This window comes from Xenia sp. Carnegie-2017, unplaced genomic scaffold (assembly GCF_021976095.1).
Source record: "Xenia sp. Carnegie-2017 unplaced genomic scaffold, XeniaSp_v1 HiC_scaffold_1, whole genome shotgun sequence".
NCBI classification, from domain to species: Eukaryota; Metazoa; Cnidaria; class Anthozoa; order Malacalcyonacea; family Xeniidae; genus Xenia; species Xenia sp. Carnegie-2017.
This window is the reverse complement of record NW_025813402.1, coordinates 209,472-225,454: the sequence shown is the minus strand read 5'-3', so window position 1 is coordinate 225,454 and position 15,983 is coordinate 209,472. Positions and strand designations below refer to the sequence as shown.

The 15,983-nt window shown below is 33.4% G+C and overlaps 1 protein-coding gene across 1 annotated transcript in view; it reads right to left on the bottom strand.

Annotated features, from left to right (window-relative positions):
• Positions 1 to 3,622: 3,622 nt before the first annotated feature.
• Positions 3,623 to 15,983, bottom strand: part of LOC124440855 (eukaryotic translation initiation factor 2 subunit 1-like) — a 72,902-nt gene continuing 60,541 nt past the window's right edge. Inside the window, exon 7 of the transcript XR_006946795.1 lies at positions 3,623 to 4,086. The gene's annotated coding sequence lies outside the window, so the exon portion shown is untranslated. The remainder of the gene's footprint in view (positions 4,087 to 15,983) is intronic.

Here is a 15,983-nt window from a genome sequence, read left to right as displayed (position 1 = left end):
TTAGTAAAACTTAGTATTATTGCAAAATCTGTCATCAGTCACTAACGAAAAGCTGACGAGCAAGCTCATTGAAAATAACTGCACAGTGTCTCACAAATTTCTCCCAACGTCGATCGATACATTGACGAAGAATTACCGGTTACTTATGCCGTATGCGGGAGGTTTTGTCAACAACATCACGACAAAGTAAACTTTCAAGTTAAAATTTTGTTGCTTTTTGTTAAAGGTAGCGTATCTACGTCCATGTAATCTGAAAATAAAGTTATTTAGTTGCATTAGAATGAAGCAAATGCTGATGTTCAATGTGCTATAGGCTTTGTTAAAGTTCGCAAAGATGCTTGCATAGACGGCGGTCAAGCATATGTTGTAGTTGCTTCTCACTGCAACGTACTTTTTTGTCGTGTCAAAATACTGGATACTTTTCTATTAAATTTTATCAACAATATTTGTCTGAATCATTTAATACTTGGGAATATTCATGCTTCATTGAATTCGACTTCATGTTTCATGAAATAACTCGATGTTTGTAATAGTTCAATTTCAAAGACTCGTGAAATAAAACTATTTCATTTTGTATGACAGTAATCAACCTTCAGTTATAATCAGGGGAAATAGTGATTTTTCTTGTATTGTCTGATTGCTATTGATTTGTATTTACAGCAGCCTTCTAAATGGGATGTTTCAAACTTTGATAAATTTTGCCATGGTTTTGAAAGTACCATTTGGCACATTACACTTTAGTTGTACTGAGCATATGTGAGGTTTATGAAGGAAAGTCATGGTGCTATGTAATAGGACGACTGCGTATTAGCAAAAGCCATCTTAACACAAAATTACATAATTGTTTGCACATTTAACATCAACATTTGCTTGTTTCAAATGCACATAAATAACTTTATTTTCATATTTAATGAACGTAGAAACACAGTCTACAACGAAAAGCAACAAACTTTTAGCAAGAAACCTTCCACAACGACAAGCGTAATTTCGTCCAATTTTGTCAGACAAAGTGCTTTAGCCAATGATAGCTTTAGCAATGTTATAATTATTACTGGTACAATTCAAATTAGTAGAGAGCTTTAGCAAGAGTACGACGACAACGAGTACAAAGTTTGACCGTGTAAGGGAATGGCACAAAGAAGTTTGTTGTCGTTGTCGCTTCGTCAAAATTTTGTTTTAGCTATAAACAACAGAACGAGCCTTTTTATTGTGAAAAACACTGACGTTTGCGAAGCAGCTACGGCTCCATTTGTCAGATATTAAATATCAACCAAATTAATAAAAATTGTGATATTTAAAACTGTCGTTTCGTTGTTTTTAACAATAACTTCGTTTGTCTCTCCCCAATGTAACTGGAATTACATCCAGCACAAGAAAATTCATAAACCACGTTGGATTTTAAAAGAGTGGGAATAGGATCTTTGAAGCTAAAGTGATTTTTGATTTTAAAATGACCACCCGCCACCTTTCCACACGGATTAAAGAACACACAACTACGGACAAAAACTCACACATATTCAGACACTTACTCTCGTCACTACACTGCAAAAACAATTATACACAATCCTGCTTCCGTATCTTAGACACCGCTCACACTCCTTACGCCCTTAAACTCAAAGAAGCCCTTTATATCAAGAAGCGTAAACCTAACCTCAACAAACAAATACAACATCTTAACACTATCTTTGACCTGTAAATAGCTACTCCTACCTTATCATATATTTTTCATTTTCTTTGTAATTTTTTTTGTAATAAAACCTAACACAAACATTTTATTACACCTCATTCAACTGTAAATAATTATTCATAACTAGTCGATATTTCCGCTTTATCACTACAACTTGTAAGAAGTCATGGGTTCGAATCCCGTTGAGTCACCTGAATTTTTCAGGTTTATGAGACAATTGCTTAAATTGTCCAGCAAAGTGCGAAGATCATATCTTCATTTAATCACTACAACATATTATCATGTAAACTTCCTATATTTATTCATTTCGCACTGAAGATGGCATAAAGCATGCCGAAACATGTTTGCTATAAAGAAATTTGTCGTTTATTTTAAATGTCTTTATAACCATTGTGCTCTTACGAAATAGACCTTTTCAAGGTTATCGCAGCCATATTGCAGGGGGTGCAAAAACATTGGGCCGAGCGCGCGGTCACGCATGGCGTCCATATAAATTACTAATAAATGCGCAAAAATTACCCTTATACATATTGGCCATTTCTTTCAAAAATATTTCTCAAACTCGTCCATTTTAATAGTTGAATTATTATTTGCGATTTTTTATACACGTGAGTCCAACTTTGTGGTAATTAAAAAGCGGAAAGTTAAAGAAAACATTTGTTTTCTTGAACAACTTGACCGTCGTTTGAGCGATGTTCTTGAGTCCGCATCACACGCACATGTCTACAGCAAAGTCAGCAAGTATCACGAGGAACTATTCTACGGCAAACTCTTATTAGTATTTCCAATTATTTGTAAAGTGACATTGCTATTTTTATTATTATGTATGGCGACTTAACAGCCAGAAGAAGAAACAGCCAAGTATTCAAATACACACTTAAAACTGTTAGTCGATGGCAGGCCGGTGTGAAACCTTAAACTCTCGTCAACTGTTCAAATTCCTAAGGGACAGGGAGTAAAGATGCCTCAGATTTTGCTGGATTTCCATCAAAACTTGAATCAGAATACTCGGTGTCATAGGATTGATGAGGACGCTTTGATGTCGTCCATGTTTGTCCTCCTTTACGTTTAAGCGGAGTCCTCGATTGCTCGTACTCTGATAGCGTAATAAAAACCGAAGGATAATCCGTTCCGCGGTTATTTGGGGTTCTTCTTACCAAGGGAAAATAATTTGAGCAAACTAAAGTACCTTGTGCACCAGGCTTTGGGTTAAAGTCATCGGCTCTGCTGTTTGCAATTTGTTTTCGCCAAATTTCAGCAAGTGCTTGATCTTTGGGCCACTAATGAAAAACTGAATTTTTTACGTGAGACCTCTTAACTTAATAATAGGGATAGCGTTTATCATTATCGCAATATCCAACTGCACAACGCGCATTTTTTACCATTTCGGCTATGACTGCTCATGGCTACTCGGCTAGTTTAGGGTTTAGTTCGTTTGACTTGGCTTATGAGATCCGCACATTTGCGAACTGAAGAACATCGCTCAAACGACGGTCAAGTTGTTCAAAAAAAACAAATGTTTTCTTTAACTTTCCGCTTTTTAATTATCACAAAATTGGACTCACGTGTATAAAAAATCGCAAATAATAATTTGACTACTAAAATGGATGAGTTTGATAAATATTTTCGAAAGAAATGGCCAATATGTATAAGGGTAATTTTTGCGCAGTTATTAGTAATTTATATGGACGCCATGCGTGACCGCGCTCGGCCCAATGTTTTGCACCCCCTGCAATATGGCTACGATAACCTTGAAAAGGTCTATTATGGAGAAGGTTATTAATAATGCAACATTAGTTAATTGTCAATTAGTTACATAAGATGTGGACAAACATTACAGGTCCTTGAAAGCTTCCGTTTTTGAAACAGAATGCGTTTTCAAATGGTTTGCATTTTACACTAATTTATCAGTAGTAATTGGTTGTTTATACGATAATAAAGTAAATATTTATTTCTATACTAAGGCCCGTTTCACACGGCACATTTTACATGCGTCTAATGCATTCAAGACAAAAAATTTAGATAAATTCCTTGCTATCTTTTGTTTGAAATACATCCGGCTCATGCAAAATGCAACGTTTTAAAAACGGACCTGAAAGTTGGCAACTAATACATTCATATTTACATTTCTTCTTGTGTTGACTGAACATTCAACACAAAATCATCCAGCGCTTCCATCGTATATCCATGTTCTCTTATCAAATCCAAGACATGAGGTAAAAAATCAAATTCTTCAACCAGAGTCTCTTGTATGGAACGACGTCTTCTACAATTTTCTATTTCTGCCGTCTCTTCTCCAATACGATCTTGAACATTTTGTTCACCATTGCTTACGTCACGCTCTCCATGTTCCAAACTTCTGTTGTTGTAGAATTTCTTGCAAAGCTTGCAACCCATGTCTAGGCTGGTATAAAATGAAGATAAAAGTCTTTATTCACGGAACTTTTCCATGCAAGCCTTAAAATATTCACAATTTTAATTTATAATTATTATACTGGGTGAAATAAAATAATTGTTTAAGATCTGCAATTTTATCTACATTTCTATGTGGTCAGTCTGACGTTCACACTGAAAATGATAATGAACGATGAGTGAACACAAAAAATTTGCATAATCCTTACAGATACTATTTGGAAATGCTTAGGTTGTCTGTAAGATAAAAATCAAATTTTAAACATTATCGATTAACTTTTAATTTCCAAAAGCAAAAAAAAACAGACAAAATTAGTTTAAAATGATCGGAAAACACGATCCAGCAGGAAAAATGCCGAAATGAATGAAACTTGTTTCATACTATCATTTGACGACGCGTTGTTGAAATGGATGGTTCGGATCGTAAGTATAGCAAAATATTTTATTACCTAGTGTAAAATAAAATAGATAAGTCATATCTACCTTTTCTTTTAAAGCCAAGTTAGCCACGTAAAGAAATATACAAGAATCAAGTCAACTAGTCAAGTCTCCAGTTTAACACATTTCCCTGGGAAGGCGATGAGTGTGTACATGTATAATGCGTGATGTATTATCTTTAATCGTTTGGTCCTAAGCATTTTCATCAATCCTATTGGTCAAAAAACATGATTGCCACTACGGTAATTATATGCATAATAAGGTATGCGTGGCAAGAAAAAAATTGAATCTGAAATTCAATGAAGTGGCTCCACTGTACATTCTGGGCCACCTACCAACTTCTCGTACCCGTGTCTTATTTTAAACGATAAAAAGAATAAAAGATGACGTCATCTAGAGTATTGTATGTAGGCCAACATGAAGATTCAGTCAGAGTTGGACCTCCAAGTTCAGGTACTTCAATATTAAACGATTTTCCGCACATTCAATCGACTCCATTTTATGCCATATAGAATGCACGTCGAAACGACAGTCGTTTTGCCTGCAAAAGAAAAAATTCACCGAATTGTAAACGCAATGAAACCAAGATTTCATCAACGCGGCGCGATTACCTATTAACACAACTGTTGCAAAAATTGACCATGTTTTCGTCACTATTGACCATTATGATCTTGTGGCGTTGATCACTAAACTAAAATATCGTTTAGTTCTCAATTATTATTTATCAAGTATCATTTAGTGTCATTTAATGGTCAAAATAAAGAACAAAGTATAAAGAACAAGGCATATTATATAAGTAGATAGTGAGTGGACGGGTATTATATAACATAGCATTACGATCTTGTGGTGTTTATCACTAAACTAAAATAATGTTTAGTTCTCAATTATTATTTATCAAGTATCATTAAGTGTCATTTAATGTGTAAAACGTATTTTATTATGATCATTATATATTACAAATATAAATGTTAAAAAACTAAATCAAATATGACTAAAATCAGTGTCATTTAATGGTCAAAATAAAGAACAAAGTATAAAGAACAAGGCATATTATATAAGTAGATAGTGAGTGGACGGGTATTCTATAACATAGCATTATGATCTTGTGGCGTTTATCACTTTGGTAGTTGTGGTTCGTATGGCATAGTAAAAAAAGTGTCAAATATGAATATAATAATGTATAAAAAGTCATAGCCACCTCTAGTACTTAAGGCAAGTTCGTCACAAATAGAAGATTAAGAATCTAGTGAGTATTGCGATAACGCGACTTCCGTATGCGCTCGAAAATCTCGTACACTTGCACTGTTTTGCGAACGTAGCATTTACGTTAAAATAAATAAAGTTGCCTTCAAAAAAAATTAAAAGCATTGTCGTTAACTGATAGAAATATGACTTCTACGTATTTGAAAATTTTCGCAGTAAAAGCAAAAGCAGGGCGCAAACTCAGTAAATTTATCAATATTTTGCACAAACCTTATAAGATCAAGCACAGAAGGTATTGGTTCAACTTTTTCTTCCTTCGGTTCTGGTTCTTTCACGTTAACATTTCCAGGTTAAATGCAAATAAACAAATTACTCCCCAAACATTGTAGTCATAAGATAATACAGCAATGTTCTTCTTCCCAATTTTCCGCTCTGTTTTGACTCCAATTCAGCGACTGCCAAAAGCAAGCTGGATACAATCAAAGGAAGAACCAAAAGTCTTAAAGCTCTCACCCAAATCTCACCTAGAAAGAAAACGTACATTGCATATTCCTTCATGATCTCTTTTCAACCAACTCATTCGACATGTAAAGAAAGCTCACAATATCGTACATATCAGTTTTAGCGAAAGAACTTCGCTCAGGTCTTTTTTGGAGCATAGTGCAGTAGACGTCTCTCATTATTGATTTTGATAAACAAGGAGCCATACTAAAGAACATGATAGAAACTCTTACAAAAATAACATAGAAAAAATGAATAACATTAATTAGAAACCTTTCAAATATTTAAAGCGAGAAGTCGATACGTTCACAATGGCTACATAGGTAAACGTTTATTTATTTGCATTAAAATTCCTTCAAAGCTTATGAAGAAATCGCAATACGAAGGTTTCACGACATTGAACCTAGCGGAAAAGTATATATCTTTAGTGTTGTGTATATTTTGGTACAAACATGAAATTTCCGTTGTGGGAAAGGTTATTTTGCGTAACTTTGCCTCATGTATTTGAAATTTTTGTTGGATAGTTTTTCATCCAACGAATAAGTAAATTTGATCGTGACTTACGATAAGCATTTCAACTATTGCAAAAAACTTCAAAATATCAAAAGGAAAAGTTAAATCAAATGTAACATGCTCCAATGCACCACAGCTAAGAGGAAGTGATGAACACTTGTGCTATGTGGCTACATCATTTATAATCAAATACCAAAGAAAGAATTAATTATTTTCAAAAAATTCAGAATGTATTAAAAAACAAGCTACAAAGTAATTTTTGATCCATAATAATGACTTTGAAAGTTTCAACAAGATAATTTTACACTAAATTATTTGCACTCGCGGGAACTCTATATGCCTTTGTGCGCATTAGATTTGTTACAATCAAGGCAAAAGAGCCAATACATACTTCAAAATTTACCACACAATTGTCACTTAAGCGTGACTTAAATATTATAAAACATGTTTTGATGTTTAAAGTGTTCAGGAAATTGACGCCTCCTGGTTATAACTGGTTGAATTATTTTCACGTTCATAATAAGTACATAGATGTTAGGTCGTCAACGTTTTGATACCAGGATACGGCGCATAAAACCGTTCAAAAAATTAGATATTTGAAGCTATTGACGACAGCCTAGTACAATTTTCTTTGTACGATAAAAACTGTCAAAATTATACCCAAATGCGTTGAACATAGTTGCAATTACAAATACATTTTTCATTTGTTTCGCTTTCACTATGGAAATGACGACGAATATTGTTGTCTGAATTCATCAAAATTTACAAAACTCCATTCTAACGTTAACTAAGAATGTTTACTTACTTTTGCAGAAGGATAACTGCTGGTATTTGGCAATTTTTATATATCTACGAACTGAGGAGCTTCGATGGACGGCGTTCTATCCAGAAAGAAATGACTAGAATCGCGTCTCTGTGTCGGTACCAGACCTCTGACGTAGTTTTCCCGCTAATTCCGATAATTACCATCGACCACGAGCCAAAGATTTGCCGTGATTCCTAGAGTACCCCATCAAGTCAAATAAAAATGTTAGTTGGACAATAAAATATAATAATGACCTCTTTCCTGAATAAGTTTAAATAATTTTAAGATTTTTACATTTCTGATCTCTATGAAGGCCTATTTCTGTTAAAACTGATAATTTTATGTCAACAGACACAATAGAAAAACAGTTGTCCAATTATATGTAATACATATTAAAGAGCATTTCATATAACCAATCAAAAACCATAAAACATTTTGTATGAAACATATTTAGCTCCTAAGTTAAACATAAAGTACTACTCGAATAAGAACATGACAAACTCTGCTTGTTTTATTTTTTTCTCTGAAGCTGCAAAAAACAGCAGCTCATTAAACATACGTCAGTTGTATGATTTCAAATCTTTGATACATCATACAGGTGTGTAAAATGTCAAATGGACTCAAGTGATGTCCTTCTGATAATAGTTACACAGTCAGAGAAAGCAAAAATGAGACAGTCATTGTGTAAATGGTGTGAACATGTGCTTTGTTATTTTATTTTGTTTTGGAGACACATAACTTTTCTTCAATATGCAAAAAACATCTTTATGATATCACAATGCATAAGTAGCTTTAGGAAAAATTAATTTTTGTGGACAGTTAATATAAATTATTGCCAATGTCACAGGGTCCTAATATTATTGATTTCAATGCATTGGGATGGTGTCATTGTAATTTTCAAATAAACGACTAATGATTGAATATGTCCGTCTTAATACAGCATGGGGTACTTAGGGAAATGGTAACAGGATGATATGAGGACAGTAGAGGTATCAGGGGGATGTCATTTTAGTGATACAAAATACTTTTCATAGAAATATAAACCAAATACTTACAGCTTGTTGTAAAACATTTGTTCCTTTCGTGTTCATAATGACTTCTTCAATGGCTTTGATAGATGTTTCCAAAGCTTTCAAACCTTCTTCTCGATTCATTGTTGTTGACGTGACAACATAAGTTGGTGGTGAAATGGGATTTATCTTAAAGAAAACAGTTTACAATCAAACAGTGAAATTTTCAAGGATTATTCATCATTGTATGTTATTTAGGCCTGGTGCAGGTATTGTAAAATATAATTACATTGCTGTGCACATTTGGAACATTTATAAATAATTAAATTTTGTTTTCATGGACATCAAAATGTTCATCTTCATTGTGTTTATGTAGCAATATTGCAATTTGATGCATTTCAATGAGAATGATCTGTCATATACAGTGGTGTAAAACAAAGCTTCATGCTTTTCTTGGTTCTTAAGGTTCATTTTCCTTGACAACTCATTTATTGACAGTTGTCTTGTTGTATACAATGTTCAGTAGTATATATAATAATCATTCTACAATTGAAATCTTGACATAAACATATTTAAAAGTTAAAATGACATGATGAATATGAGGTATAGCTCTATTGGTTAAGAACAGTTCATGTACGACGTCAAATGATGTTAATTTTGATTCATAATGGTTTCAAAAAAGCTTGGCTGACTGAATTGAATTTAATTGTATTGAATTTAAAAACTTGAACATCAAGTTTTTAAATCTCATATCTACCAACACCTTCTTATATCTCACTCATGTAAAACCAACTATTCCCCCTCTAGCTTCAAAATCATCGACACTGCCGACATATGGCGCGCCAAGATGGACAATATTACCAAAATCGAAAATTTTTTTAACGAAACACATTATCGTATGTCGAAAATAATATACTGGCAACTCTTTCAATATTTGTAAAACGAAACGCAAAAATATAAAAGAAAACAAAAATTCGTTTACCATAATTTATATATACACCTTTCTTACGCGCTGCGTAAGAAAGGTGTGACAGAGAATATGGTTCGGGCAGTTATGGAGACTTATGAAGGTGTAGAGGCGGTGGTTACGGAGGAAGGTGCTAGATCTGGTGTTTTTGAGGTAAAAGTTGGTGTTCATCAAGGTTCAGTCTTGTCGCCGTTACTGTTTGCTTGTGTGATGGATGTACTGACAGAGGAAGTGAGAAGAAAAGAAGGATGCTGGTGTTTGTTGTATGCAGATGACATTGTCTTGGTGGCGGAGTCGAAGCAGAAAGTTCTGGAATGGTACCGAGAATGGAAAACGGCAATAGAAGTCAAGGGACTGAAAGTGAATGAGGCAAAGACGAAGGGCATGAGATGCTCGAGGCAGGTGGAGGTGAAGGACAGTGATAAATGGCCATGTGGTGTGTGTGGAAAAGAGTTGGAGTGAATTCGATAATGTGGGAAATGCGGTAAGTGGGTTCATGGAAGATGTTCAGGTGTCCGTGGTGCATTGACAAGAGTAACTGATTTTGAGTGCGGGACGTGTCGAAGTGGTGGGCGAGTCGCAATTGAACGGTTTGAACTGGGTGACGTGAGTTTGGAAGGTGTATCGGAGTTTAAATATCTGGGCGATGTGTTAAATGATGGTGGAGGGTGCGAGCAAGCGGTGAGGAACAGAGTTCAAGCAGCGTGGTGGAGTTTTAGAGAGTTGTCGGGAATGTTGTGCGGAAAGTCGACTTCGTTGAAGCAGAAGGGAGAATTGTATAAGGCATGTGTTAGAAGTGTTTTGGGATATGGAGCAGAGTGTTGGGCGCCGAAAGCAGAGGACCTGAGAAGATTGGCGTCGACGGAAAGGGGAATGCTTAGCATGATGTGTGTGGTGTAACGTTGATGGATAGGATTCGAAGTGAAGAGATTAGAGAAAGAGTTGGTGTTGAGTGTATCGAGAATTGGGTAAGACGCCAGCGTTTGAGGTGGTTTGGGCATGTGGAAAGGAGGGAAGAAAGTGCTGAAATTCGTAGAACGTTGCATATGAATGTTGATGGAGTCCGCAAACGAGGTAGACCGAGAAAGAGATGGATGGATGTTGTGAACAGTGATATGAAGGCGATGGGTATAACGAGAGATATGGCGAGAGATAGAGATGTGTGGCGTGGAAAAATTCATGGACCGGTCAACCCCCCTGGCGGGGATTAATACTGGCCGGTATATAAATGTTGTTTGTTGTTGTGTTTGTATAATTTATATATACACAACGAAATTTATTTTTCAAGTTATGAAAATTATTTTCATAAAACGAAACTCATTTATATAAAACGAAATTGACATTCATAAAACGACATTTTCTTCGAACAAGCGACATTTTTTACCTCGCCCTCCCACTGACATCAAAGAAAAACGGCGTTTTGACTTTTTTCCTCCTCCATTATTTACACTTAGGTTGAACAATGGAGACGTGTGGTGCATTGAAGTATTAGCTGCTGTAGTCGCTGCTCCTCCGACTGTTGTGGTTGTGGATGAACGACCATTTGCAGAAGGAAAAGAGTGCGTATCGTACTTTCAATATTGCTAACGTTAGCATCGTTATCTCCTTCAAAAGTTCTTTCACAATTGTTGGAGCAATCACTTTCAGAGAGCTGAGTGATTGCTGCAACAAGGTTTGTCAAGTTATGTAAGTTCCTTCGCGAAGACATAATCAAAATTTTGTAGTGGATGGCTCTTTGCAGGCTACAAAATAATGGCCGCAAAAAAGCGGTAAAAAATGTCGTTTGTTCGAAGAAAATGTCGTTTTATGAATGTCAATTTCGTTTTATATAAATGAGTTTCGTTTTATAAAAATAATTTTCATAACTTGAAAAATAAATTTTGTTGTGTATATATAAATTATGGTAAACGAATTTTTGTTTTCTTTTATATTTTTGCGTTTCGTTTTACAAATATTGAAAAAGTTGCCAGTATATTATTTTCGACATACGATAATGTGTTTCGTTATAAATATTTTCGATTTTGGTAATATTGTCCATCTTGGCGCGCCATAAAAACATCCTTATGATATCACAATGCATAATTAGCTTTAGGAAAAACTAATTTTTGTGGACAGTTAACATAAATTATTGCCAATGTCACAGGGTCCTAATATTATTGATTTTAATGCATTGGGATGGTGTCATTGTAATTTTCAAATAAACAACTAATGATTGAATATGTCCGTCTTAATACAGCATGGGGTACTTAGGGAAATGGTAACAGGATGATATGAGGATAGTAGAGGCACCATGGGGATGTCATTTTAGTGATACAATATACTTTTTATATAAATATAAACCAAACACTTACAGCTTGTTGTAAAACAAATGTTCCTTTCTTGTTCATAATGACTTCTTCAATGGCTTTGATAGATGTTTTCAAAGCTTTCAAACCTTCTTCTTGATTCATTGTTGTCACGTGACAACATAGGTTGGTGGTGAAATGGGATTTATCTTAAAGAAGAAAACAGTTTACAATCAAACAGTGAAATTTTGAAAAGATTTTTTATCATTGTATGCTATTTAGGCCTGGCACAGCTATTGTAAGATATAATTACATTGCTGTGCACATTTGGAACATCTATAAATAATTAAATCTTGTTTTCGTGAACATCAAAATGTCCATCCTCATTGTGTTTATGTAGCAATATTGCAATTTGATGCATTTCAATGAGAATGATTTGTCATATACAGTGGTGTAAAACAAAGCTTCATGTTATTCTTGGTTCTTAAGGTTTGTTTTCCTTGACAACTCATTTATTGACAGTTGTCTTGTTGTACACAATGTTCAGTAGTATATATAATAATCATTTTACAATTGAAATCTTGACATAAACATATTTAAAAGTTAAAATGACATGATGAATATGAGGTATAGCTCTATTGGTTAAGAACAGTTTATGTACGACATCAGATGATGTTAATGTTGATTCATATAGGTTTCAAAAAAGCTTGGCTGACTGATAATTATGCTACTACCGTGAAATTGGCACCACATTGGGCACCACATTCAACACAACATTCATCACAACATTCATCACCACATTCAACTAAAATTTATCATTCAAAATGATAAATCAAAAAATCGTCTTTAAAACACGTTTTCCATCAAATACAACAGTAAAAAATAATTCTTAACTGTTTATTACTATTTTACAGTCCTTAAACATCACAAAAATGTATAAAAGTCAAGAAATTGAAGAAAACACTAAGATTTATATTACAGTGTACTTTCCATTTCTCTTAAATAGCCTATAATTTAAAAACTACACGGTAGAATTTTTAAACTTGGCCAGAATATAGATAATTATATTGTCTAAAATATATCCAAAATCTGGAGGTGGCACAAAAATAAATGATAGAAAATCATCGACAAAGTCGGATGACACGAATGCGCGTAATATAATCTTATATAATTAACTTCCTATATCCATGTAATTTTTCAAACAAAGGCCTATAAATAAAAACTACACGGTAGAATTTTTTAAACTTGGCCAGAATAGAGATAATTATATTGTCTAAAATATATCAAAATCTGGAGGTGGCACAAAAAATAAATGATAGAAAATCATCGACAAAGTCGGATGACACGAATGCGCGTAATATAATCTTATATATTTAAGTTAAAATTCCGGTTCTTTAACAAACAAAGCCTTATAAATAGAAAACTACACGGTAGAATTTTTAAACTTGGCCAGAATATAGATAATTATATTGTCTAAAATATATCAAAATCTGGAGGTGGCACAAAAACAAATGATAAAAATCATCGACAAAGTCGGATGACACGAATGCGCGTAATATAATCTTATATATTTAAGTTAAGAATTCCGGTTCTTTAACAAACAAAGCCTTATAAATAGAAAACTACACGGTAGAATTTTTTAAACTTGGCCATATGTAGATATTCTTATTGTCTATGACATATCAAAATCTGGAGGTGGCACAAAATAAAAGAATAATATTCCTTGAGAATGTACTCTGGTATTAACCTTGAAGTTGGCACCACATTCGACAAACAGCTCTATAGCTAAAAACTACACGGTAGAATTTTTTAAACTTGGCCATATTGTAGATATTCTTATTGTCTATAACATATCAAAATCTGGAGGTGGCACAAAAAATAAATGATAGAAAATCATCGACAAAGTCGGATGACACGAATGCGCGTAATATAATCTTATATAATTAACTTCCTATATCCATGTAATTTTCAAACAAAGGCCTATAAATAAAAACTACACGGTAGAATTTTTAAACTTAGCCAGAATAGAGATAATTATATTATCTAAAATATATCAAAATCTGGGTGGCACAAAAAATAAGTTGTAGAAAATCATCAGCAAAGTCGGATGACACGAATACGCAATAATATTTAATAATTAACTTCATGTCCAGGTAACTTTGCAAACAAAGGCCTATAAATAAAAACTACACGGTAGAATTTTTTAAACTTGGCCATATTGTAGATATTTTATTGTCTATAACATATCCAAAATCTGGAGTGCACAAAAATAAGTTGTAGAAAATCATCGGCAAAGTCGGATGACACGAATACGCGTAATATAATATTATATAATTAACTTCCTATATCAAGGTATCTTTGCAAACAAAGGCCTGTAAATAAAAAACTACACGGTAGAATTTTTTTAAACTTGGCCATATTGTAGATATTTTTATTGTCTATAACATATCCAAAATCTGGAGAGTGCACAAAAATATAAAAGGAATAGTATTCCTTTAGAATAAACCGTGAAGTTGGCACCACATTCGACAAACAGCTCTATAGCTAAAAAACTACACGGTAGAATTTTTTTAAACTCAAGTATATTATAGAATTTTATATTGTCTAAAATATATCCAAAATTTGGAAAGTGCACAAAAATATAAATGATAGAAAAACATCGGCAAAGTTGGATGACTCAAATGCGCGTAATATAATATTGGATAAATAAGTTAAGAATTCCGGTTCTTTAACAAACAAAGACCTATAAATAAAAAACTACACGGTAGAATTTTTTTAAACTTGGCCATATTGTAGATATTTTATTGTCTATACATATCCAAAATCTGGAGTGCACAAAAATAAGTTGTAGAAAATCATCGAGCAAAGTCGGATGACACGAATACGCGTAATATAATATTTAATAATTAACTTCCTATGTCCAGGTAACTTTGCAAACAAAGGCCTATAAATAAAAACTACACGGTAGAATTTTTTAAACTTGGCCATATTGTAGATATTTTATTGTCTATAACATATCAAAATCTGGAGTGCACAAAAATAAATGATAGAAAATCATCGATAAAGTCGGATGACACGAATGCGCGTAATATAATCTTATATATTTAAGTTAAAATTCCGGTTCTTTAACAAACAAAGCCTTATAAATAAAAAACTACACGGTAGAAATTTTTTAAACTTGGCCATATTGTAGATATTCTTATTGTCTATAATATATCCAAAATCTGGAGGTGGCACAAAAAAATAAATGATAGAAAATCATCGATAAAGTCGGATGACACGAATGCGCGTAATATAATCTTATATATTTAAGTTAAGAATTCCAGTTCTTTAACAAACAAAGCTTTGTAAATAAAAGACTACACGGTAGAAATTTTTTAAACTTGGCCATATTGTAGATATTCTTATTGTCTATGACATATCCAAAATCTGGAGGTGGCACAAAAAAATAAAAGGAATAATATTCCTTGAGAATGTACTCTGGTATTAACCGTGAAGTTGGCACCACATTCGACAAACAGCTCTATAGCTAAAAAACTACACGGTAGAATTTTTTTAAACTTGGCCATATTGTAGATATTCTTTGTCTAAAACATATCAAAATCTGGAGGTGGCACAAAAAATAAATGATGAAAATCATCGACAAAGTCGGATGACACGAATGCATGTAATATGATCTTATATAATAACGTTTAAATTCCGGTTCTAAAACAAACAAAAGCCTATAAATAAAACTACACGGTAGAATTTTTTAAACTTGGCCAGAATATAGATAATTATATTGTCTAAAATATATCAAAATCTGGAGGTGGCACAAAAATAAGTTGTAGAAAGTCATCAGCAAAGTCGGATGACACGAATACATAATAATATAATATTTAATAATTAACTTCCTATGTCCAGGTAACTTTGCAAACAAAAGGCCTATAAATAAAAACTACACGGTAGAATTTTTTAAACTTGGCCATATTGTGAATATTTTTGTCTATAACATATCCAAAATCTGGAGTGCACAAAAATAAGTTGTAGAAAATCATCAGCAAAGTCGGATGACACGAATACGCGTAATATAATATTATATAATTAACTTCCTATATCAAGGTATCTTTGCAAACAAAGGCCTGTAAATAAAAACTACACGGTAGAATTTTTAAACTTGGCC